This window comes from Phalacrocorax aristotelis, chromosome 9 (genome assembly GCF_949628215.1).
Source record: "Phalacrocorax aristotelis chromosome 9, bGulAri2.1, whole genome shotgun sequence".
Taxonomy (NCBI): Eukaryota; Metazoa; Chordata; class Aves; order Suliformes; family Phalacrocoracidae; genus Phalacrocorax; species Phalacrocorax aristotelis.
Genome location: NC_134284.1, coordinates 30,077,499 through 30,102,586, shown reverse-complemented (window position 1 = coordinate 30,102,586; position 25,088 = coordinate 30,077,499). Strand labels below are relative to the sequence as shown.

The 25,088-nt window shown below is 43.1% G+C and overlaps 1 long non-coding RNA gene across 1 annotated transcript; it reads right to left on the bottom strand.

Annotated features, from left to right (window-relative positions):
• Window positions 1–2,958: 2,958 nt before the first annotated feature.
• LOC142061710 (uncharacterized) lies at window positions 2,959–24,094 on the bottom strand. The gene is made up of 3 exons (XR_012662215.1): window positions 23,979–24,094; window positions 15,125–15,314; window positions 2,959–5,860 (listed from the first exon to the last, which is right to left on the bottom strand). It is a non-coding gene; the product is annotated as an uncharacterized LOC142061710 (long non-coding RNA).
• Between the last annotated feature and the right edge of the window lie 994 nt (window positions 24,095–25,088).

The window sequence follows — 25,088 nt, the reverse complement described above, 5'->3', positions numbered from 1 at the left end:
GCTACTTATGGCTCAAGTCAGAGAATGAAAGTAATAGTGAACAGTATATAATGCAATACGAGAACACCAGTGTCATCCGACAACAAACACCCTTCATTATTTACACGAACCTTTAATGTACTTGTGGATAAACCGAGTGAATGGCGAGTCAACAATGGAGTTATTTTGCACCTCTGAGATGCCATTGATTACTGTGACCTGGGGCAGCTGGCGAGGATGTTTCTTCCAGGGACATTTCACCAGTTGGAAATCACTGCACAGGAACATTTCAGTTACAGTGAGGAATTCAAGTACATAACGCCTCAAAGAGAGCACCAGCTCTCCCTAGAACCTTTCTTTTCAGCACAAAAATATGTACCATGGATGTTCTGCCAGCACTGCTCTACCACTCTCTCTTTTAGCTCAAATTCACCTCAGGCAGGAATGGAGAGAGGCAAGTTGCTCCAAATTTACAGAAGACATACCACTGGTCTCTCTTAGAGGAGCTGTTGACTCTTATCGCATCCACTGAGGTCTTGGTCCCAGACACAGCATGTCTGCCGATCTACTGCATGTACAAAAAGATTTGGTATGCTAGCCCGCAGCCAAACCTGCTCCTGCACTTTCAGGAACCACTGGACTCAGTTGGGAGTTGGTACTAATAGCTGAGAGATGACTAGGAGAACCTTTTTACATTTCCATTCAGCTGTTAATGACTATAGATATGTTTATGGTGCTTCAATAACAAGCTGGAGCACGAGACTTTAAACTCACCTGTGACTTCACCTGAACGTCACTTACAGCTGGGTATCACAACCTACCTCCTTGGTAGATAAGCCACTAGACTTCACAATCACACAGCGGGGAGCGTGTGCTCAGTCTCTGCCACTCTGAAGGACTATTATTTCAGCTGAGAGTTCATTACATCCAATGACAGAGAAATATACTCCACACATGCTGGAGTTTCTGAGCTGGGCACAAAAGCTCCCTCACCACCTCCTATTAAATCAGTGCTGGTGGGTCTGACCAGAGACAGCAACAAAAGAAAATGTCCCCTCTGGAAAGAGTTTTGTAACAGACAAAAGATTCTTTCCTTTGGCAGCATGGAGGAGTGTAGCAATGAAAACTGTATCATGGCAAGTCACTGTGATTATTCTCCTCACGACCTCCGCAAGTAACAAGGGAGTTGAATGCCCTCACCTTTATAAACAGAAATCCTAGCAGATCTTCTTGCCATTGTTGTGGTTTAACCCCAGCCAGCAACTAAGCCCCACACAGCCCCTCGCTCACTCCCCCCTGATGGGAAGGGGGAGAGAATCAGAGGGGTAAAAGCAAGAAAAGTTGTGGTTTGAGATAAAGACAGTTTAAAAGGTAAAGAAAAGCCACGCACACAAGCAAAGCAAAACAAGGCATTCATTTGCTATTTCCCACCGGCAGCACGCAGGTGCTCAGCCATCTCCAGGAAAGCAGGGCTCCATCACACATAATGGTTACTTGGGAAGACAAACACCATCACTCCGAATGTCCCCCCACTTCCTCCTCCTTCCCCAGCTTTATACACTGAGCCATACGTCATATGATGCGGGACATCCCTTTGGCCAGTTGGGGTCAGCTGTCCCGGCCGTGTCCCCTCCCCTCCCAGCTTCTCAGGCACTCCCAGCCACTTGCTGGTGGGGTGGGGTGAGGGGCAGGAAAGGCCTTGGCTCTGTACAAGCCCTGCTCAGCAGTAATGAAAACATCCCTGTGTTATCAGCACTGTTTTCAGCACAAATCCAAAACACAGCCCCATACTAGCTACCGTGGAGAAAATTAACTCTATCCCAGCCAAAACCAGCACAGTCATATAAGAGGAAAAACTGCCTCTGGGTTTTCAGTTTCTTCTCTAGGCTGCTTCTGCTCTTCTTTCTCTCCCTCTATAGAGACATCCAGAATAAAATATTAATGAGCACTCTTCAGAACAAAATTGGCTGAAAATGGTATCTAGGGATAAGCAAATATCAAGATAGTTAAGACTGCACATATCTGTTTGATATTTCTGGGCGTCTCAGGGATAGGAAAGCTGGTTTAAGTTAGGAAAATTTTTCAAGGAATAGTTACTTTTGTTTATAACAAGCTGCAGCATAGCCTATGTGTGAGGGCTAGAATGTCTTTCCAGTTAGTTTTTCACAAAGACAATGAACAGTTTTATATATAGGGCACAGGACTATGACAGTCTATAATAGTTATTTTTTATTACAATATTTGACAATGCTTGTTAAGACATAGCTCCAGTGTAGTGTCAAGATTTTAATATTGTTGTTCAAATTGCATATCCTCAGAGGAAGCACTAAATTTCATTGTTCACAGACTGTTCCCACAGTCATTACTACTAGTGAGAGGCAACTCACTGACAATTTGGTAGCATCATACTTCTTAAATGCACGTGACAGCAACCAATGCCAAAAATTATGACGTGTAAATACTCTGATGGTATTTGAAAGAGTATTCTGGACATGAGCCAGCAATGTGTGCTTGCAGCCCAGAAAGCAAACTGTATCTTGTGTTGCATCAAAAGAAGTGTGGCCAGCAGGGTGAGGGAGGTGGTTCTGCCCTTCTACTCTGCTCTTGTGAGACCCCAGATGGAGTGCTGCGTCCAGCTCTGGGGTCCCCAACATAAGAAGGGCATGGACCTGTTGGAGTGAGTCCAGAGGAGGCCACAAAGATGATCTGAGGGCTAGAGCACCTGTGCTATGAGGGCGGGCTGAGACAGTTGGGGTGGTTCAGCCTGGAGAAAAGAGGGCTGCAGGGAGACCTTATCGCAGCCTTTCAGTACTTAAAGGGGGCTTATAAGAAAGATGGGGAGAGACCTTTTAGTAGGGTCTGTTGCAATAAGACAAGGGGTAATGGTTTTAAACCAAAAGAGGGTGCATTTAGACTAGCTATAAATCTAGAAATTTTTTACCATGAGGATGGTCAAACACAGGCCCAGGTTGCCCAGAGAGGTGGTAAATGCCCCATCCCTGGAAGTGTTCAAGGCCAGGTTGGATGGGGCTCTGAGCAGCCTGATCTGGTTGAAGATGTCCCTGCTCATTGCAGGGCAGGTTGCACTACATGACCTTTAAAGGTCCCTTCCAACCCAAAGTATTCTATGATTCTATTATCCTTGTATGCCACCTGTGCTGCCTCCCATGGCTTAGCCTGGCTCTATTCAGTACTACCCCATTAAAGTGTCTCTTCCTGTGTCCTGCTGTTCAGAGGATGCCAGCATTATTTCTGTTGATCACCACTCCAGGAGTAGGGAAGGGAAGGAAGAGAGGCTGTGATAAGGTGAAGAATTCTGTACCACGAGGAGAATGGGAGAGTCCCAGTGCCCTCAACCCTACCTCGTGGTGCAACCTCCAATGCAGAATGAAGTCCCCAGGAAGAGTCCCAGATTCCTACTGAAAGAGACTCTGCAACCCACCATCATCTACTCTGAAACCACAGTGAAACCTGCCTAGGGGCACTGTGACACCATCTATCATTAAGGAATAAAAATTTCACCTATTATAATTACTAGCCATGGCACTCAAGCCCGTAATCACAGGAAAAGCCTGGATGATCCACATCTTATGACTCGAGGGGTAACAATACTCAAATTCCCACCACCCTGCACATCCCTTAGCCACTCTGTGCAGTCCTATAACATATGCACTGTGGCCAAGTAACACCTGAACTCTCTCCTAAATCCTGGCAGAGATCAGTGTTTAAGAAGTATTTGGACAATGCCCTTAACAACATGCTTTAACTGTTGGTCAGCCCTGAAGTGGTCAGGCACTTGGACTAGATTATCATTGTAGGTCCCTTCCAACTGAAATAGTCTGGTCTTTTCTATTCTATTCTATTCTATTCTATTCTATTCTACTTATCATTGGTGCACTGGATCCAGAGAGGCTATCATGGTTCCCTTTCATTTAGAGCATCACATGTCATACTGTTATAGTCAAACTATAATAGCTGTAAAACTGACACTTTTGAAAAGGATTTGGAATTCTACTTCAGACACTTTTTCAATTCTCAGACTCTTTCACTTAGCTCTCCCTACTGAGTGTATAAATACTGACATTTGACTGAGACTCTACAGTGGTTACACAGGCAGCAATTTCCTTCAGCTTCTTGACATGAGCTTTCAAGGACTGAATGTGAGACGACTGCCAAGAATGATCTTTTTTTGTAGATCCCTAATTCTGACTTCATTCTTTACAAAGGTGACTCTTTGATTACCAGCTAGCTTTGGAGAAGCCACACCACAGAAACAAAATGGTAGAAAAGGAGAAGTACCTGAACTTGCAAGAGGCAGAATTACAGAATGGTTGAGGCTGGAAGGGACCTCTGGAGATTACCTAACCCAGCCTCCCTGCTCAAAGTCAGGTCAGCTAGAGCAGGTTGCTCAGAGCCATGTCCAGTGGGGTTTTGAGTATCTCCAGGGATGGTGACTCCACAACCTCTCTGAGCAACCATTTCCAGTGTTTGACCACCTTCAGTTTGTGCCTGTTGCCTCTTGTCTTTTCACTGGGCACCACTGAAAAGAGTCTGGCCCTGTCTTTATACCCTCCCATCAGGTATTTATATTCATTGATAAGATCCCCCCTGAGCCTTTTCTTTGCCATGCTAAACAATCCCAGCTCTCTCAGCCTTTCCTCACATGGCAGATGCTCCAGTCCCTTCAGTGGACTCACTCCAACACATCCATGTCTCTCCTGGGCTAGGGTGCCCAGCACTCCAGATGTTGCTTCACCAGTCCTGAGGAGACAGGAAGGATGACCTTCCTTGACCCGCTGGCAGCAGTCCTCCTAAGGCAGCCCAGACTGCTGTAGGCCTTCTTTGCTGTAAGAGCACATTTGTGGCTCATGGCCACCTTGCTGTCCACCAAGACCCCTGGGGCTTTTCCTGCAAAAGCTGCTTCCAGCCAGTTGGTCCCAGGTTGTACTAGGGCATGGGGGTTCTCCTCACTGGGTGTGGGACTTTGTATTGCCCTGTGTTGAATTTCATGAGGTTGCCCATTTCTCCAGTCTGTTGAGGTCCCTCTGAATGGTGGCACAACCACCTCCCAATCTTTAACAACTGCAATTTGGTGGACGTGCACTCTGTTCCATCATCCATTTGTCATTAACAAAGCTGTTACACAGTAATGGGCCTAGTATTGACCCTTGGAATACACCAGTAGTCACTGGTCCAGATGGACTTTGTGTCGTTCACTACTTTTGAGACCAGAAGTTCATGTCCTCAATCCACTATGCAGTCTATTTATCTAACCTGTATTTCATCAGTTTGTCTGTGAGGATGTTATGGGAGACAGTATCAAAAGCCTTGCTAAAGTCCGAATAAACAACATGCCCCTTATTCACCGAGCTTGTCATTTCATCATAGAAAGCCATCAGGTTGGTCAGCCCTTTGCTGTTGATATACATGTAGAGTCCTTCTTGTTGCCTTTCACCTCCCCAGCCAGAATCAATTCCAGGTGGGCTTTGGCCTTCCTAACCCCACTTCTGTACACTTGACAGTGCCTCTATATTCCTCCCAGGTCACCTATCCCTGCTTCCACCTCTTTATGCATCCTTTCCATGTCAGAGTTTACTCAGGAGCTCCTTATTCATCTATGCTGGCCTCCTGCCACCTTTGCTTGATTCCCTGCACATGTGGGTGGACTACTTTTGGCGATCTTTGAAAATGAGCCAGCTCTCCTGGGCCCTTCTTCTTTCCAGCATCATACGCTATGGGAGTCTTCCAAGCAAATCCCCTGAATAGGCCAAAATCCGCTTTCCTGAAGTCCAGGGCTATGATCCTGCTATTTGCCTTGCTCTCTTCTCACAGAATGCTGAGCTCCACCATCCTATGGTCATCTTCATGCAATATCTGTAATCTGGAAAGAAAAGGCAGCTCAGAAATGAAAAACTTCTGGTGGATATTGCTATGCTTTGTGTGATGCTAGCTGAAAGAAAGCAGTAAAATTACACCCCAATTATATACGACAGCTACAAAACTCCATACCTTTTAAAATAAATTCTATGGTGGCTAAAGTCAAGTGGTCTGAAAGAACTTGCAGACAAAACTTAGGTGTTTGGCGTCCCTCCAACATTACAGTATTATTAAAATGCAGTACTCCCCAAATCCCTAAATGTAAGTAGGAACTGCAAATATAAGTTAATCGATTGTTTAGTTCTCTACATAATCACTGCCCAGGTTGTGGCTCAAGAATCTGTGTTTGGAATTAAGTTAGTTTAGCTTATTCACAGCTATCGTCTCCTTTTGGTGTGAGGACTCCACAGGAGACATGTCACAGTCAAAGCAGAAAAGCAAGATCGTCTGATAAAACTTACCGTCTTGATCTCAAAGGTGGAAAGGGCGCACAGAGTAGGAATGACCTCCATCATGGGGTAGCGTATCCTTCTTGCCTCTCTCTCCTCAGACCTCTGCCCCTTGCCAAGCTCTCTTCTACTGAAACTGAGGGCTTTGGCCCTGGCTTTGTATCTTGCAAAGCTGCGCTTTGCTTAACTAGAATCCCCAGGTGCCAATAAGCAGAATAAAGTACTTCATTATTGCAGTGCCAGTATCATTTCTTGATGGGGTGTTAGTGTTTGCTGTGGGATCTGCCTGGCAGGTAACATAAGGAATTGGCTGCAAACCATTTCCAACGTCCTTACTTTGCAAAAATCTCCCTGCATTAAAATGTTATGTTCTTCAGTGTCATGCTGACACCTCCCTCGCTCTCACACATATACATACATGTTCTAATTGCTTGTAAATATGAAAAATACTGAAATAGGAAAACTGAGGTGGCTGTTTGGCAGCCATTAAGATCTTCAACTATAACATTCTGTTTTAATCTACTTAGTTCAAACTTCTTATTAAGCGGCCTAGTATATAACACCATCCTTGAGAACTAGCAGGAGAGGAATAGGAGTGATATCTGATTTTACGTGACATACTAAAAGTACATTTGCTTTGTGATCAAAAAAAGGTCAGGAACATTTTGTTATTGCAAGAAATTGCATCAATTACAAGCTGTCCAACCTCCCCCTGTGTGCAAAAGTAACATGCACACGAGTTACTTGCAGCCTCTAGGCTTTGTTCCTTATTTTCTTGTGGGTTTCTCCTTTGGGAAAAAATGTTGCCTTTAGATAGGCTCAGCACAATTAACTAAATACTGTTGAACATGGCATGCAACAGCTTATTGAAGAAAGAGCTTAAGAAACCGGATTGCACAATTAAGTCCATGTATCCAGATACAGGAAGAAGGGTTTTATACCTTCACACAAAAACTAAAATTAGATTACTGATTGCCAGGAGTAGTCATATTAAGGAAGGATCACTTCATACATGAATCTTTCCTTAGATTTTTCCCTGGACATCAATTATTGACCAGTATTAGAAATGAGATATTGTTCTGAGTAGAACTTTGTTCTAAACTACGTATTAATTCATAGGTGTTATGAATCATAAATTATGTTTTTTAATACACTTTCTGGATGAAGGAATGGTCCGCATTTCTTAGGAGAAAGAGTCAATTTGTGGAACAAGTAGGAAGCTGTCATACTTAGTCCAGGGCCACTCAGATCTGCAATTCTGCAAATATTCAGAGATCTTGCAGTTCATAATCAAGGTTGAAATCAGGTGAGTTTTGATGGTTTGATGCAGTATCTGTACCTGCAGTTGCAGTCACTGAGGCTCTGCCTGCACCTTGGGATCATGTTGTTCTCTGCCCATGACTGAAATAATAGATTTTTTTAAATGACTGCACAAATGCTCACACCTCCATTTTACATGAAAGACATCTGAACGACAGCTTCCCCAGAAGTATAATGCTCCATCATGCTGGATATGTTCCTTTCCAGATTTTACAGCATTGCCCAACTGAGTAGGAATTCATGCCTGAATTTTCCATTGCAAAACACTTCTGGACCAAGAAAATATTTAGGCAAATCACATAGGAAACTGAGACTGTTCTTTGTAACTCACTCCAAGTAAATATATGATTCAGCAACATATAAAAAGATGTTTTGCTGGCACATATTAGAATTACATGCAACGGAATACCATTATGGAAAGGATGTGATATAAGGCAAATAAATGCTTTGCAGACACAGAATAATACATTAATGTGGTTACACTTAGTTTCTCTTCTCAACCTTCATGTTATTAGCTGCTTGAGAGGTGCAGTTTTCCACTGCAAAATTTTCTTCTAATTGTTCTAGCTTTTGATGGAAAATTACCTTCAAAAATTGTTTTTGTTTAAAAATAACAGTAATGTTAGCTGTAAGGAGTTCCGATAACTATATTAAGGGAATTAAAACACCATAAAACCTTCCTCTTCTCCTGACAATACTATGCTGACTGGTCCTAATGCTTTTATATGTGATATCTGCAGTTTCCTGTGTCTGTGCAACCAAAAAGAACTCCAGTGATGTGATTCCTAGCTGCTGCTCCTGTTCTCATGGAAACAGGTGTCAGAAGTAGGTACTTTAAACTAATCACAGTTTCATTTAAAAAAAGTCCCTTGAGAAACCATGATTAGGTATAGGCATAAGAGTCCCCCCTCTTCTTTTCTTTAAATATGGTCTTTGGAAGATGTTTTCCCTACCATCAATTACTTGCTATTCTCTTGGTGCAATCACTGGAGTGAAAGCTAACGAGTTTCAATCTGTGCATGTTTGAGGTGCTTGATATAGTCTCCAGGTAACAAAGTAGGGGTTCTTATCATATCTATTTTATAACTGGTATAGTATGAATCTGCTAGCACTACTGCAATTATTTTGAGATTTTAATCTATTTTAGCTCATTATGGAATCCAAAATCCAGTCAGTCACTCCCAGTTATTTCCTGGCTGGTTTTTTGGATAAAGTTGACCAGTGTCATACCATAACAGAGTGACTTTCATAATTTACTAAGTATCCTGAAGTCATTACTATTTTGGTATCAGGTCTGGCTGAGTTGCACCAGCCTTAGCCAGTCTGATAACATCCTTCAGGAAGCACTTGCCAGGGGAAAGGCAAGCACCTGCAAATGATCCATGACCTTTTTGGTCTGAGAAAAAATGGTGTCTCAGCTTACAAAAGCTCTCAGTTTGAAAAACAAATCTGCTATACTGGGGGATCTTTTAAAATAAGCTGATCTAACAGAGGAGCCAGCTGGCTAGCCAGAAAGAAAACCACTGAAACTCTGACATAAGCAATGATACACAATTTCATCAGGGAGACTGGGGGTTTGAAATTGTCCATCTGATCTTAATGTAGCTACGCACCTATCAAAAGCATGACTAGATTTCAGAAGAGCCAAAATCATAATGTGAAATGAAGCATCTGACTGTCTAGGTAGGCAGGTGCAATACCTGTAACAGGAGCAAGCAATCATGGCTTAGTGTCAGAAACAAATGCAGGAGTTCTAAAGCAGGGAAGACACAAGCAGCTTTATTCAAAGGTAGAGTTCTTACTTGCCAGAAGAACTAACCAGTTTTTCATGCAGACACCATTATCTCCCTGCCTGCTACCGCAATACCTGTCAGATCACACAGTTCCACCTGACAAAATGTGAGGATTGTATGACACACAGGAAACTGGCAGAGACCTAGCTGTGACGAAGACAGTACTAACTAAACAAGAAACCATCACATCTTTTTGATTACAGGTTCTAGACTTGTCTTTCACAGGTATAGATCTTTGGTGATACCAAACTTGGTGATGCCCCTACAATGAGCAGCATGTTCCTAAACAATGTGGACAGTCAGAGGAGAGAAGTGCTACTGGGCTAACTGGGGTACCATAATATAAAAGATAAGATAAATTGTGTAAGTTTGCAGCCAAATTTCAAACTGGGCTGTTTATTGGTTTTAGACAGAAAATGCAGCCAGAACAAAAAAAGTGTTTTGGGTTTTGTTTCTCGAGCTTGAGCCAGTTCATCATGCAAACATATAGCAAGTGAGCAACCAACAAATAACCTGTGATACCAAGAGGTAATCCAGTCAATATCTTGCTCAAACTCCTCCAGATGCTGGAGGAAGGGTGCAATTAAAGTAAACTGCCTTCTGTAAAAGAACTAGGTGCTCCTCTTTAAAAAGCATATGAGTGTGTTTCTCATGAATTGTGCTGGTCAGGTTAAAAGCAAATGGAAAGCATTAAGAAAGTTATCTTTTGGGTGTAAATGAGGAAACAATTGCGCCATTCATGTTGCAGCCACAGAAAGGCTGCAGTGCAAGTCGTAGGGCTTTAAAACCCCTTGTTATGCGTTGACAATAATCCTGATAAGCCATAATTAATAATCAGAGCTTTCACTACTGGGACTACAACTAAACTTACAGAAGTCCCAACTGATGACACTTTTTTCCCCTACTTCACCACGTCTCTGAAGGATCTATAATCTACCATGTAGCATAACAATGTTTATTTTATATATCTCGGTATGAAGGCAATATGTTTTCACCTGCAGGGCTGACTACTCATTCCATGCTGTACTGGTGGCAGTTCTACAGTGGTTGCAGGGTCCTGCCCCCATGGCTCCCCCTGAGGGAAGGCTGGCTCCCTCAGCGCACTGAGCCTTAATGGCCCCCACCAGACACCTGCCAGACTTCAGTCCCTGCCTGAGCTATGTTATATGCAAATCACTCTTCAGTCCTGTCTCAGGCCCTGCCTTTTGGATAGGCTTCAGAGCTGTGCTGTAAGATGCTGGTCTCCCAGATGGACCCCAAGGATGTACGTTGCAGCTTGCCTCCAGCCTACCTTTGTCCCTGTCTCCTAGATGGACTTTGGACCCATGTAGTAGCCCTGCCTATGGCCCTGTCTCCATTTGCTCCTGACTCCCTGTTTAGACCCAGGAGCTTGTTCATTGCTTGCCTGGCCTGGGGCTGTTGATGGACCCTGTTACCACCATCCAGCTCTGCCACAATGTTCAAGCAGCACATAGCCATCCATCAGTGAGGGCATTGCCCAGGCTGGGGTCACCCTCAGCTCCTGGCCTGCCTTCCCATAGGGAACAACCAGCCTTTGCTGCTCCCTGACAATTATTTTGCAACCCCCAAAAAATTAAGCTAGTCTTAACTTTCCTTCTGCCTTTATCCTGCCCATAATAAAACAGAAAAGGATGAATAAAATTATAGTATTATGTTTCCTTTGTTAATAATAACAGGGCAATACACGAGATCATCTTACAACAGAGGATCTTGCTTTCAGATAAAGTAGGTACCCTGTATTTGAACCTAGGCACAAACCAAGGGGTCATAGGGAACGAACTAATTTGTAATCAGTAGAACTGTGGTTGAAAGATGAAAGATTAGAAAGACAAAAAGAAAGCTTTGTCTTCAGCCAGACAAGCAGGAGCTCACTAGCACATGGGCATGCGTTCCACAGCTGTAAGAGCTGTAGCTACCTGCATAAAAAGAGCTCTTTTTTTTAATAAATGAGATAAATACACTTAGCTTTTGCAAAATAAATCTGTAAGGCTAGCCTAACGCTACAAGCAGCCTTACACCATCTTTTCCTGTTCAGTGTCCATAAAGGATGTACGGAGAGTCTCTCTTCTCTGTTACAAGAGCACCCCTTAGTGTCAGATGTGTGAATAACAGCTTTAGCTGCACAACTTACTTGCGGTCTACGTTGCGTCCGGCCTTCCAGATTCTGGCATGCAAGAGCCACAATCTAAACTCGGTGTACAGGGGAGCATATTTATTACACGCTGGAGTGAAAATACAGTACCGAAATACTTAGATGGAAACGTGTGTAACCTATTCCTGTTTTACAACTGTAGGAGGAATTCTGAGGAGAAAAACAAAGGCAGGTCACTTAGCAAGAAAAAACACTCTACTATCTGTTCTCAGTCTACTGATCTCACACCAGGCACTGGGGAACTGCTTTGTCTTTTAACATTTCCGATTTTACGAGATTTATTCCAGGAATGGTTTTGGTACTATGACAAATGGCAGAACACACAGTTAGATCTGCGAAGTTCTCGCTCAAGTTAATGAAAACTGTAAATATTCATAAAACAGGCTGGAGTGGTGGGTCTGTGCTTCATTCACAGGCTGCTGAATGCAGCCTAATATGTTTCCCATTTTTTGGGACGGTACAGAGGACTCTCCAACAAAGCTGCATGATATCTAGACTCGTACAAGACAGACTTGTGACTACATTACCCATTGCAGGACATGTCACTGCCCAAAAAAATTCTCGAAAAGCCAGTGGTTTTCAGGGAAGAGACTGATATAGGCAAACTCACATTGCTTTCCTATAAATAACTGGCTCCCTCCGACTAGAATCGGGAGCATGGAAAGGCCTTGGGCAAAAAGTTGTCTGGCCTAGCCAGCTCCGCTCCTGAAGCTCAGCAGAGCACGTGCTTCACTGGGAACATTGCCACTGGCTGAATAAGTTCAGCATGTGCTGCCACTGCTGCTTGTCATGAGGGGGTGGGGGAGAAGGTTCAGTTCATATCCAACACTCCCTCAGAACTGGAAGTGACAGCACCACTTTTTACCAAGAGATTTCTTCAGGGATATTCAAATACAGCTGTTGGGGTTTTGTGGAAAAGCACTGCGAGAATGAGCTTGTGACATTCCTTACACGCAGCTTAAAGTGCACCTCCTGCTTCCTCTGTGCAGATTTTCATCTTGTGCTCACCTCCACCGTTGCTGGATGCAGAACCTGCCATACCTGGCGCAGAGTCAGGGCCATATTCAGAAAGTCTAAACACACACCTGAAGTGAGTGCTTTTGGCTGGCCCCTTGGCTTTCAGAAGTCTCAGCCCATAGGGAACAGCATGACTATGTGCATAGCTGACAGATACCCCAATATAAACCCCACAGGGTAACAGCAAAGAAGTTCTTTGTGAAATTCATATTTCTATAGCACTGAGTAAAGAAGCACTAATTTCTACACTTGCTCTGTAAGGACCATTTACTTCGGACTTCTGCTATAGCCAAAATGTTTCTCACTACTTAAGAAATGTTGCCTGATTCTTCTTCAGAGCTAATTAACAAGAACAGAAATACTGTGTGTATCCAGAACTCTTTGTAAAAGTTTAAAAAAAATCCTGAGCAACTTGTCTTCCCCCAATTCTTTATTTGCCTTGGCTGGCTGCTACTGTTACTGTTTGTTTGCTTTTTTGCCACAGGGTCAAGCACCTATGTTGTGACATTTGTATTATTGTACCACAGATATTGCATCACCTGTGATAACAGAAATCACTGACATAGTCATAGAACAAATGGCAAGATTCCCACTGACTTCGGTGGGCTGGGATTTCACGTAGTGTGTAGCATCACAACACCAGCAGGAACAGCACTACACCAGGACCCTATATGGACCCACCTTGGTATTTGAAACTAAAAGAGGGACTTTTTACCCCCTTATCCCAGGCAGACCCAGCTTGAATGGGTCTGCCCAAGTATGGATTTTGGGATGAGTACTCTTCCTATCACTCAACTCTCTCTTTGTTCACTTCTTAATCCTGCCAAAAAGAAGTATTTGGTATCTACTAATTCTGGGGTATGGGACATAATTTTGTGACTTCAGCACTGTAATGAGGACAGATTTATGCCTGTATCTTCAGGAAAATCTCTCTTCCTCCCATCAGAAATGTCAGCTCTCACTGGGCACATAATGTGAGTGTACAAAGTCTTCAGAAAATTCTAGATTAAAAAGTAATCAGGCTGGGCTGATTTTAGTCTCTTCCCTTGCTGACAGCAACCTTGCTGTAACAAAGCCCACAAAAGAAAATAAAATAATGCTCTGGACTTCTTAAAATACAGTGCTGAAATGTATGAAGTTTTACAAGAAGCAACTATAGAAACTTTTCCACAAGTTACGTTGTCCTTTTTATGTACTAGACTGCTCATTCATCTCTATAAGGCTGACTCAGAAAGGCTTTCCTCTGTTTAAGGACTTGTGAGCTTCAGGTGTCTATTTGCTTTGATGACATTCAGGGCACCTACTGAGTTTCGGTATTTAAGAATTTGAAAAGATTGCCTGTGGCTGAAAAAGCACTGAAGTTACTCTCAGTTGATAGGCAAAGTTCTTGGTTTCTTGACTGTTCCAAGCATACATTCAAGTAGTGCCAAGAAGAAAAGCTTTCTAGGATTACTGTCCTGTGGTGGTATTACCAACTGTTCTAGTCCAGCTCACTGCTTCCTAAATATGAGGTGGGCCTGAGGAGGGAGATGTGCAAGTGTTGAAGATGGATAGAGCACAGGGTGCACAGTCCAGCATAATGAAGTGGTTCAAGGAGGCAATAGCTGAGACAAGGGTGAAAAAGCAACAATAGTAAGGGACATGTGAGGGTGGCTGGACACTGGAATAGGTTGTCCAGGGAGGTTATGGACTCTGCACCCTTGAGGATCCTCAAAATCCAACTGGACACAGTCTTGAGCAAACTGATCTAGCTTACCCTGCTTAAGTAGAGTGGTTTGACCAGATGTTCTCAAGAGGTCCCTTCCAGCCTCAAGTATTGGCACAACAGCAGAGAGAACAACAGGATCCAGAAGCCAGGGCTGAAAAGAGGGCACTAGCAAAGCCTGCTGAAATAAGGTCAGGATCCACTATTACAAAGAGATTATGACAGAAATGTCTCAGACGTTCTCAATCAATGCTTCTGGGAATAGACTGTTTCTGAAGGGACCACTAACGCAATCAAATTCCTAATGTGCAACAGCCAGCTCTGCCTAAGTGCTAGGAGCTCTAGAGTTCACCCCACTTTCCTTAGAAAGTATCAGGGAGGCATGAACACTTGAATTATGCCCACATTTTCTAATTTCTTCACACATGAAAGCCCTCCCCTTCAGACTTTGCCAATTGCACAGCTATAGGGAGCACTGTAGAAACAGGATACTGGTTCATGTTTGCATGTTTGTCCTTCCACCCTGGAGTATTCTGACTCATTAATGAAGGGGTATGCATTAGGTAGCTGGGACATCTGTTCCCATGAAAACAGGGAAAGCAGTCCAGCTAACAAGGCTTTAAACACCTTAAATTTTATACTAAAGAAAGCCCAATGCCAAAGGTGGCAGTTATTAGAGCAAATTGTCCTCACATCTTCCATTAACCCAGAGTACACTTATCACTGAGTCAACAGAAGAGCATGCCCCCCTCATTAGTGTCACCTTTTGCAAGAACTAGCATAATGCAACGCAAATGCTGAGGAAAAATACCTGTTTTCTGCCTTGGTACCATTTTAAAGCGTCACTGCAGAAAGTGCTTTTCCTAACTGTCTCCCACCTTGTATGAATTTTCTTCTTTCTTCCCCATCACAACTTTCTTGGCTCCAAAGATGCAACAAAGCTTGGACATCAAGAGTGGCCATTTTCCCCCAGCCTTTTTGTTATTCTGATCTGAAAACGACTATAAAGAAATTTTAAATGTTATTTGTTGTGTCAGCTTCACACAATTACCTGGAGCTCAAGCTATGGAGGGCTGAAATAAGCTAGACAGAAGTGCAAGCAATTATGTACATGGATAGGAAAAAGGAACCCCCATCCTAATGCCTTGAACCCATGGGTTTAACACTGGCTCTGCCCACTGGGAATACTGATTCACCCATGAGGATGTCAGCCGTTAGATTGCATACATATATTTAACTGCATCCCATTGCCCAAACACAGAAAGTTGGTGTCTCTTTGCAGGAAAACTTGCTGCCATGAGTACAATAATGGACAGAGTAACATGAGTAACCTTTTCCCTGACAGGGTGTGCTATGTCTGCAGCGATTAGCACAAGAGACTATGAACTGGGAGGTTTCGTATGGACCTGTGTACTGCTGTTGACTCACTCTAAGTAGTCCCACTCAGCTTTAAGCCCAAATTAATCTTGCAGTCAAGCTGCCTGGTTACAAGGCCAAGCTCAGATGCACATGTTTATATCATGGTGAGATTTGGGACACTTAGAGGGAAAGCCTGAGCCCATCCAGATGCTCAGCACAGGCTCTGCCACATCTACCCCGCAGTGCGGTTTGGCAGGACACCAGCTGCCCACCAGACTCCTCCATCCCCTACTCCCCAGGCCTTCAAGGGATGTCGTATGGCCAATGGCAAGCAGAAATATTGGCCAGGTTCCTTCATAGAAGCCTTTTGTTATAATATGATATAAATCTTCCTAGTCTAAGCCTGCATAATCTGTAAGAAGGGTACTGGTGGGAAACAGCCAGGACAAAAGCCAAGCTCCATATCCCAACTGCTTTTCCTGCTCACTGAGCAGCGCTGGGCAATTGAAAATGGTAAATCACAGAGACTAAAGGAAAGTGTTAGTGTATGTTTGTGTCTGTAAGCAATTTTAGCTAATAACATGGATGTTCTTTCCCTTGTTAAAATCTCACTTAAATAAAACATAACAAACCTTATACTAAGAGCTACCAGCATTGGTTGTTACATTTAAAAGGTAATTGTGAAACACCGGGTGTAGTAAGGTGGGGAAGGAGTTGTACCTGCTGAGATATGAGCTGAGGGCAATGCAGGTGTACACGCAGCTCCCCATGCCCAGACTCATGCCTGCAACCACAAAGACCTGTGACCTCTCAGGATTCACACCCCTGTCCCACCCTACAACTTCCATGTGTAGCAAGAGAATCTATATTACCTACCACATGGTGATTTCATTTCGGCAGCTCCACCAAGAGCCATCTCCCTGAGAGGCTGCCCCTTAGAGCCTGCTGCTCCTCCCTTCCTCTCAGTGGCAGCCATGACACCTGCCTCTCCACCTTGCCAGAAACCTTCAGAAACCATGTATCTTACTTCACTTTGGTTTTCCTGTAAGGTCTATCTGTGGAGAGATGTTCATGTTAAACTAAAGAAAGATGTCGTTTGTACAACTGGATCATGAGTGCCTGTGTCAGAGTATTCTCTTTCAGGCAAAGACAAGCCCACTTAGAAAATGGTGCCTGGAAGTGAAGGGGAAAGCTTTAGCAAGGTGGACCTTGGCATCAAGCTCACATCCTGAGAAGGACACAGCAAGTGTAGAATTTGAAAGCACCCAAAATACATCCTTTCCCATGTTACTAGCACCATAGTTATTGACAGATTTTTTGTCAGTTCCAGCATAAAGTTGTTTGTGGTTTTGTTTTATGGTTCTTTAGCTGCAGCTGTGGGAGACACCGATGCCACATGAGAAAAGAGGCTGCTCCCAGGAGTGCGGGGATGGCTTTCCCCTACTCCTGGTAATCCAGCCTTGAAGTACAGCAATAGCACAGTCACATATGCTGAGTTTAAAAGGCTTAACTCTGTTACTCTTGCAAATAAAATGTTCTCGCTATAAAATAAATTAAAATATTTCTGTTAATAAGGCCATTGACAGCATAATTTATTACCAAATGTAAGGTCTTGGCCTAGATGAAGATGGTGGTCTCAGAACCAAGAGACATAGGAAAAACATCACTGATTTCAACTGCACTTAGATCCAGCAAAGAAAGAATTGCTTGAAAGGAATTTGGGCCAAAAACATATTAAAAAGCCCTTTCCCAAAACAGAAAAATATTCCTACACAAACAACAAAACCACAACAACCCCTGTCCCATTTGACATATTCTGGGATGCTCCCCTTCCTCCTGCTGAGCTATGTACCTCCACGGAAAACAGGAGATGGGACAGCACTGCAGCCACACCTGGGAAGGTGAAATGGGGGCACAAACCACCCCACGGCAGGGTCACAGGCAACAGATGGGTAGAGCAGCAAAGGCTTCTTTCTTTCTCTCCATCCTCAAGGCCTGATCCTTTGAACTCAAAGCCATTTATGGCCACTCAGCATTACTGTCGATGCAGGCTGTGTGCAGCTCCCTAGTATGTCAACTTTTTCCAAGACCGAGCTAAAAAAAAATAAATTTTCTTCAGAGTCTTCAGAGTCTTAAGTCTCAGCTTGATTTGCAAGTCTGTGTGTATGCATGCTGTCGTCGATACATATATGTGTGGTACATAAAGTTCAGACACATTTGATCACCAACACCAGGTAACAGATGGAAAGCATAAAGTGAGGTGGGGAACCCAAGCAAGCCATTGTTCCTCCTCTCCACCTGTGTCTAAGCTGTGATATCTGAGATTCTCTTCCCCCCAGAACTGGTGAAGACAGTTGAATACTGATCAATATAAATACCACAGAACTGTTACTCTTCTCTTTGAAAAAGAAATTTGCTTATTTGTTTGCCTATGTGTCACTCTATTTCCCAATCAGTGAATACAACTTAAGACAACTCTTCAGGCTTTAGAAATCACCCTTCATGTGAAGCTGTAACACTTTTCTGTCATGAGCACTCATGCTTGCTGTGCCTGAGTGAAGGGCACCTTCCTGAGTGAAGGATGCCATGTGTGCTGTCTCAAAATCAGACTTTTTAAAGAAAATCCAAATTGCCAGGGAGTCCTGTGTGAAAATGTTCCTGCTTAAAATGTCAAGGCACCCCTCTTCAGATCCCAGGACATCTGGGAAAGCAGCTTCTCAGCATTCCTCTGAAAGCCACGTGGGCTGCCTGTAGTACAAAAGCTCCATCATCCTATAACTTGTAAAAATGATAGGAAATAAGAGGGACTGGGAATAAAGAACTGTCCACAAGGGGGAAAAAATCTCTGCCCCATTCACCAGATCCTTTCACAAAGCTCCAGGAGTGCTGGTGAATCCTCAAAGGAAAAGGGAAAAAAAGGACTCAGGCCCCAAACATGTTCCTGTGGCAGCAGCTCAGACCACACTGCTTGTCTTGCTCTATACTGACATCTCACCACATCTGTCCACAGGGTCAATGCCTATGCTAGTGTCATTGTTATACTGCAGGAAAGGCCTTAGGGCCAAATCTGTTGTCTGACTCATTGACCTGCTGCTACAGTATCTTCTTTGCTGGTCCCCTGTAACTAGTACAGGGGCTCAACCTCCTTCAGAATCTGCCTGCTGGTCCTACACCGCTAAGGCGGGCACAAGAGACACCAATAACATCACAGCTCGGCACAACTCCTCTTGGAAGGATTATTCAGTTTCTTCTCCAGGCTTCTAGGCCATAAAGAGAAATCACTAGCCCAGCAGACTTTCCCCTGCTGAGCTCACCATATTCCTGTTCCACACCACACCTACAGGCTCTTAATCTTCCTGTGGTCCGAGCAAGCATCAGTCGCTGTCTCTTCCCTAGGCCCCATTTCTAAGCTCATGGTTTGCTCTGCAAAGCAGCAGGGCTCCAAAGCAAAACTACTCCACGTGCAACCTCAGCAACTGCACCAGGGTGCACAGGCTAGAGATGTCAAAATGCTTTGCCTAAAAATGATGGCTGGAAGGGACCAGAAGGGCCCTTAATGTGCTTTTTGCCAGCTACAGCTGACACAGGCCATAGAACAAAACATTACACTGCCCTGCTGGATAATTTAAAGTTCTCAGACATAGCAGCATAGGACAGGCCATTTCATAGCACAGGCTTTCTAATCAGATCTCAAGCTGGTTTATAAATCGGAAAGCTCAGAGAGAGTTTACAGTAGGACACATGAGCAAGACTTGCTGTTCTTTTGAGAAATCTTTCTCCCAGAGATGTGCAGGACAGACACTAGAGCTCTGCAGCCTTGTCAGGTTAATTTACTGCTTCTCTGATGCAGCTGAACACGCAGGAACGGACACACTCCGCAGCTTCAGGGCAAACATTAGCAATGTGTCTCTGAATCTGGTGCCTCCTCCAGGCTCTGCTTCATTGATGAATGGAGCAGTTCTTGTTTTAAATACCAGACAAATCACAAAGCTCTTAGGCAAAAAGAAAGGGCAGAAATGTGATCACTCCAACTAGAAGCTGACAGATTTCTGGGATACAAAGGTTTGTAATATAAGGCATATAAACTGGGAAATACAGGGACACATATATAGGCACGTATATAAATGAGCGTGGAACAAGCTTACGTGAGTACATAAGTGTCCACTCGTTCCATGAGTGTGGAATAAGCTTACAGTGAGCTCGCTTATGTTCATGCTGTTCAGAGTGAGAAAGAATGCAATACTTGGATAGTCTGTGCATCACCACTTTTTAACCCCTTTCAAGCTGTACTCACAAGCTGAAACTCAGTTCCAAATACTTAGATTAGGAGACCTTCAAGGAAAGGAAAATCTTTTTGTTTCATATATGTGTGTGCGTGTGCTCGTATGAACAGCACATCGCACAAAGGTCTGCTTTTCCAGAGCAGTTAAGCCTCTTCCTCATACAATTTACTGTTCCTTTCCAATTACAAACAGCAATCATCAAACATGATCAATGGAGGGTAAATATGGATTACTTTTTTTTAGTGCTAAGAAATTAAAGTCTAATTATGAACAACCCCAAAGGGGAGATAATGAAGCACAGTGGTCAAATACGTCCATAGTTCAGAGACAGCAAAAAAAAAAATGCACAAATCAAATAAGGGAAAAAATCATTCACTAGAGCATGCAAGAGTACCTTATCAATACTGTTTCCATTAAAACTGATCAACAGTTAGTTTTCACATGGCCAAGAGATGCTATGCAAAAGGGGAAGCACACAAAGCTCCTGTGTGTTAAGAAAATATGAGACATTCTTTATATTATATAACATATGGAAATGATCTGTGTCTCCCATGAACCTCTTGGAACAGCAGGCATGGGGCTTCAAACCATTCTGTTTGTCCCTAAGTTTATCCTATTTCTCCCCCATTTGCATTATCCTGTTTGTCTTAGAAATTCTTTCAGCTGTAAATGGTTGGAGACCAAGAATATCATCTGTTTGCCCTGTTCCTATAGTCTTCCTTACATATCTGCAGCTGGCCACCATTAGTGCCATGACCCTGAGCTGGGACAACCTTTTGTCTGATCTGGAGGCAATTACACAGAAAGAAGGACAGATATTGGAATCAGGAATGCTCTAAGTAAAAGCACATTGAAGGTACAACTTCTTAAGCCTGCTTCACAATATGAACTGTGCGCACACACCAACAGCCACTGCTCAGTGTTTCAAGCTGGATATTAAGACATGCATAAAGCCTGTATCACCCAAGTCTGAGGTGCAAAACTCCATTTACCATTTTTACCGCCAAATCCCCCTCTTGCTAGCATTATGGTCTGTGGGAAAGCTCGTTTCATGCCAGCCTTGGGCTTCCCCTACCATAGACTTCCCAGGATCTGTTTGTTCACCCTCCACCTGTCTCTGCAGGACGCTGCAAGAGCAGGATTTGCTTGGCTGAGAGAGCACCCTGCGAAGGTTCTTGCAGAAATGGTATATAACTAGCTATGCAATCTTGCTCTGCCGGAGACGTCCTTGCTTGGGCTGGGGGAATTATTGGAGAAGCTGTGTGGTTTAAACTGCAATGGAAAAATTGTCCATCTGGACATCCTCCTACCTGCAGCCCTGAAATTTACCCTTCTCCCTGTCTACGTCTGCCTGTGTCAGTGAGAACAACTCCCCATGCAGACAGAAGGATGGAACTGGTATAATGAGTATTTCTATAGAAAATATTGGAAATGTATTTTCAATAGTCTTCTAGTGAAATTTAGCAGTTGGAAAAAAAAGGGGGAAAGTCCTATGTAGCCATAAGCCATTAACTAAAAATTATTATCCAGAGAGAATTAGATGGAGGTGGAAATGACAAGTTTGTTAGTCACAGCTCCACTGGTTATGTTTGTATTTTGCTTTAGGCAATTAATTAATCCTTCTTTCTCAGTTACATTATCTGGAAAATGTGGTAATATACTACTCACAAGCAGGTTGGGACAGTGAATTAGGCTGTTGTTTATTGCAGAGAGTGCCACAACATGCTGTAGAAATATTAGGAATGGTTATTATGTGTGAGAGTGAGACTACTTAGAAAATGGTTTATTTGCTCTGAATTATCTCTTAAAATCAAAGAGTCAGGACAACCTAGGGCCCATATTTACCAAGCACTCTGCACTGTTCTCTGTGGAATCAAGCATGACACAAAATTCTTCAAACTGTTAACAAGACATCTTTCTTCCACAGGATCCCTAAGAGGTCAATGAGAAATGTTGGAAGATTTCTGTGCAAAGGTAAGGTGATGTAGCTAAAAAGAGCAACAAGGAAAGCAGGCAATGGAAAAAGCACTAAAGTACGTACAAATTTGTGTCACTGGCATAGTAACACAAGTGGAAGTTCAGAGAGAGTCTGAGCTGGTTATTGCTGTCTTTAAAGTGACAGATACACTATGGTCCATACAAAACCCTTGCATGGTAGACAAGTGAATGGCAAACTTGAGAGAGGGATCAGAAAGGCACCTCAGAGGCCTGTTTGTTGTTTGTGCCACTCTGTTGGACACAACCAGCTTTACCTCCCTGCCAGAAAAACCTACAATGAAAGTACCCTTCACTTGCTTTATAGAAAAACAGTTCATTGTAGTTAAAACTGCACTTGGAAGTGATTTGATTAATCTGTCTGCCTTTGCACTGAAGTGGATGAGGAACACTCCAAGTCCTGAGGAGAAGGCCAGAGAGCAAATACCGTCATAACCCAGGACAGCTACTTTTGCAGAGACTGTCCCACAGCTGGCTGCATCACCAACTTGTTATTTCCGTGACATGTCTGAAATGGATGGGGCACGTGAGACAGATAAACAGATCAGGGGATAACTACACTCAGGAAACACTTTATGATGGAACAAATGTTAGCTTATAATATCTAGCATTACATTAACACAGCCTAGCTATAAGGGCTGTTTCAAAGCATGTACATTGAGGTCAATCTCAAGCCTCACGTCAAAGTTCAGTCATCTTCTGATCAAAGGGAGAGTTGACCAATAGCATGTATTTAAATCTGTCACTGCTACCCCAGTACAAAGTTGTGTTCTCCATCACGGTAGATAAGATAGAGTCCAGAGTGACGTCATTCATTTAACCAATCCTGCTTTGTTCAGTGGGGTTCCCCATAAGTACCTGAAAAGTTTTTCTGGCGTGCTCCTGCCAACAGGCTTTCTCAAAACCTCTTTTCTGACCAAGGTTTATGACGTTAATCTAAGTTTTCTGTTCCTCCTCCTTTACCGGAGGCAATGTCCTATCCTAACTGTCCCACTTAATGGGTGAAGCAAAGCCTAATGTTCTTCCCCAGTTTGCTGATTTGGGGTCAGTTTCTCATAACAAATTAGCTCACCAGTAACAATGAAAGTCTTTCTGGCATGCACTTTGCAGCTTTCATGGCTTTTTTAAAGAACAAGCTCCATGACTTTTGACTTGTTGGGTAAGAGGGGGTGGATGCAAAGGTAAACAGTCAAACTGTGGGAGTTGCCAAATCAAACCCAGGGATGCCTGGCAGGGAGGTGAGCAAGGCAGAACAACTGCTCTGGGGCAACACTCAGAGCAGCGAGGTCTCCCTTACTCTGAGGCCTACCCTGAAGTAACTGGTTTTATCCTTCTTCATCCTGACAGACATTAGAAAATAAGTCTGCTTTGGGACAAAACAGACTATGTTCAGAGCTCTCTGTTCTGATCACGGCATTAGGTTTTTTCTCATTCTTTTGCATTAATAAGATCAAAAACATTGTACTGAAAGCATAAAATATTGATTGTTGCTGTCAACTCTGAAAACATTTTCGCAATGTTTGTCTCCTTTGCCAGTGTGCTTCTCTGAGATTTCCTATACGTGAATAGTAGCTTTAACTGTTTTACTGCGTTTCAGGCCTGGATTTGACTCTGATATGACCAGAGCAGAAGAGTCTGTTCAGCCACTTCTCATCCCTTTTCTGTTTCTCTCCCATCCCATTCCCAGTATTTCCACCTCAGGATGACAATTAAGAATGAATTTTAAAGAACATGTTCTTACATAAAGGCACGACACACACAACTTCTGAGTAACAATCTCACTTTTAGTACCTGACTGCTACAGAGAACAAGTTAGAAATACAATAGAACTTCCTGCTGTGATAAAAGGAGTTAAGCTAGTCTGATTTTCTGGCACTAGCATTTCAAATTAACGAGTCTGTCCCTTCCCAAAACTGAGAATCTGGCTCAAAAAGAATTAAATAATAAAAGAAGTTGTTTAGCGTTATTTTTATTTCCTTTCCTATTTTTTAGACTCTACAATCAATTAGGTAATTTTCAAAGTTTTACCTGTCATCACCAGACATCTTTTTTTCAGGAGCTGGGGCATTATGAAAAGCAGCAAGTGCAGTTAATGCTCACACACACGTGCAAATCACGCAAGTTAGCAACTCTGGGTAGGAATCTACCGCTCCTGATGGCAATAGCTTCTGCTCACTCTGCAAATAAGGTCATCTGAATATTTTTAAAGGTGGCTTTCTTCTTTTTCTTTTCCTGCCTGATATTTTACACTATTATCCCAAGTGTCAAATCATTTTTGGGAAAAGTTGTTTCTGAGTTTATCCTGTCCTCAACTGAACAAGTCCGTCTTTTGCATTTCTTTTAAAACACAGGCTTTTTTCCCCGCCAAGAGTTTGTTCAGGCCTCAGATAAAGGCAACAGAAGAAACAAACAAGGCACAGAATTTTAAGCAGCCTAGAAAAATCCCTTCTTTCAGTTGATTGAATAATCTGTTTTGATTGTATAATACTGCAACTGTCTGCTGGAACGTTCCAGGAAACACAAGGAAGACATAATCAGAAAAAGAAGTTCCTTCTACCTTATTTTATTTACCATATAAAAGCCCCCCAAAATGCAAAGTTTTCTCTCTTTTCCAAGTAACTTCTAAAGAGAAATTTCTGCTTTAACACTACAACTACAACACGTTGTTAAGGTGGTTTAATCACTCAAGGTAAGAAGCTCTCCTCTGAATAGAAAAGAAAGCAGAAAAGACATCACTTGTTAGGCTATGAAAGGAAACACAATGAAAAGCATTATCCTCAGAGAAGTTTTGAACTATTTATGGTTTATACTGCCCTCCTAGAACACCGGAGAAGCAATCCTAAGGCTTTTGAGCTGCTGAAGCAGAGGGCCTATATAATTCTATCCTCATAGTTTTGTGCCCTAGGCAGAAGCTGCGATGCCTACACTTCTCCCTTCTCAAAATCTGACAGCTCCCAAAATCCCGTTGTGAACTGATTACATTATGGAGTAGCAAGATTGAATGCTTTCTCAGCAAACTCGCTGGAACAGGCACTTTCTTTTTCCAAACTTCTGCATTCTACGTAAAGCAAAAATCTACATGAAAGCACTTCACACAGGCTTTTTAAGTCTCAAATTCTCAGCCAGAACACTGCTGCA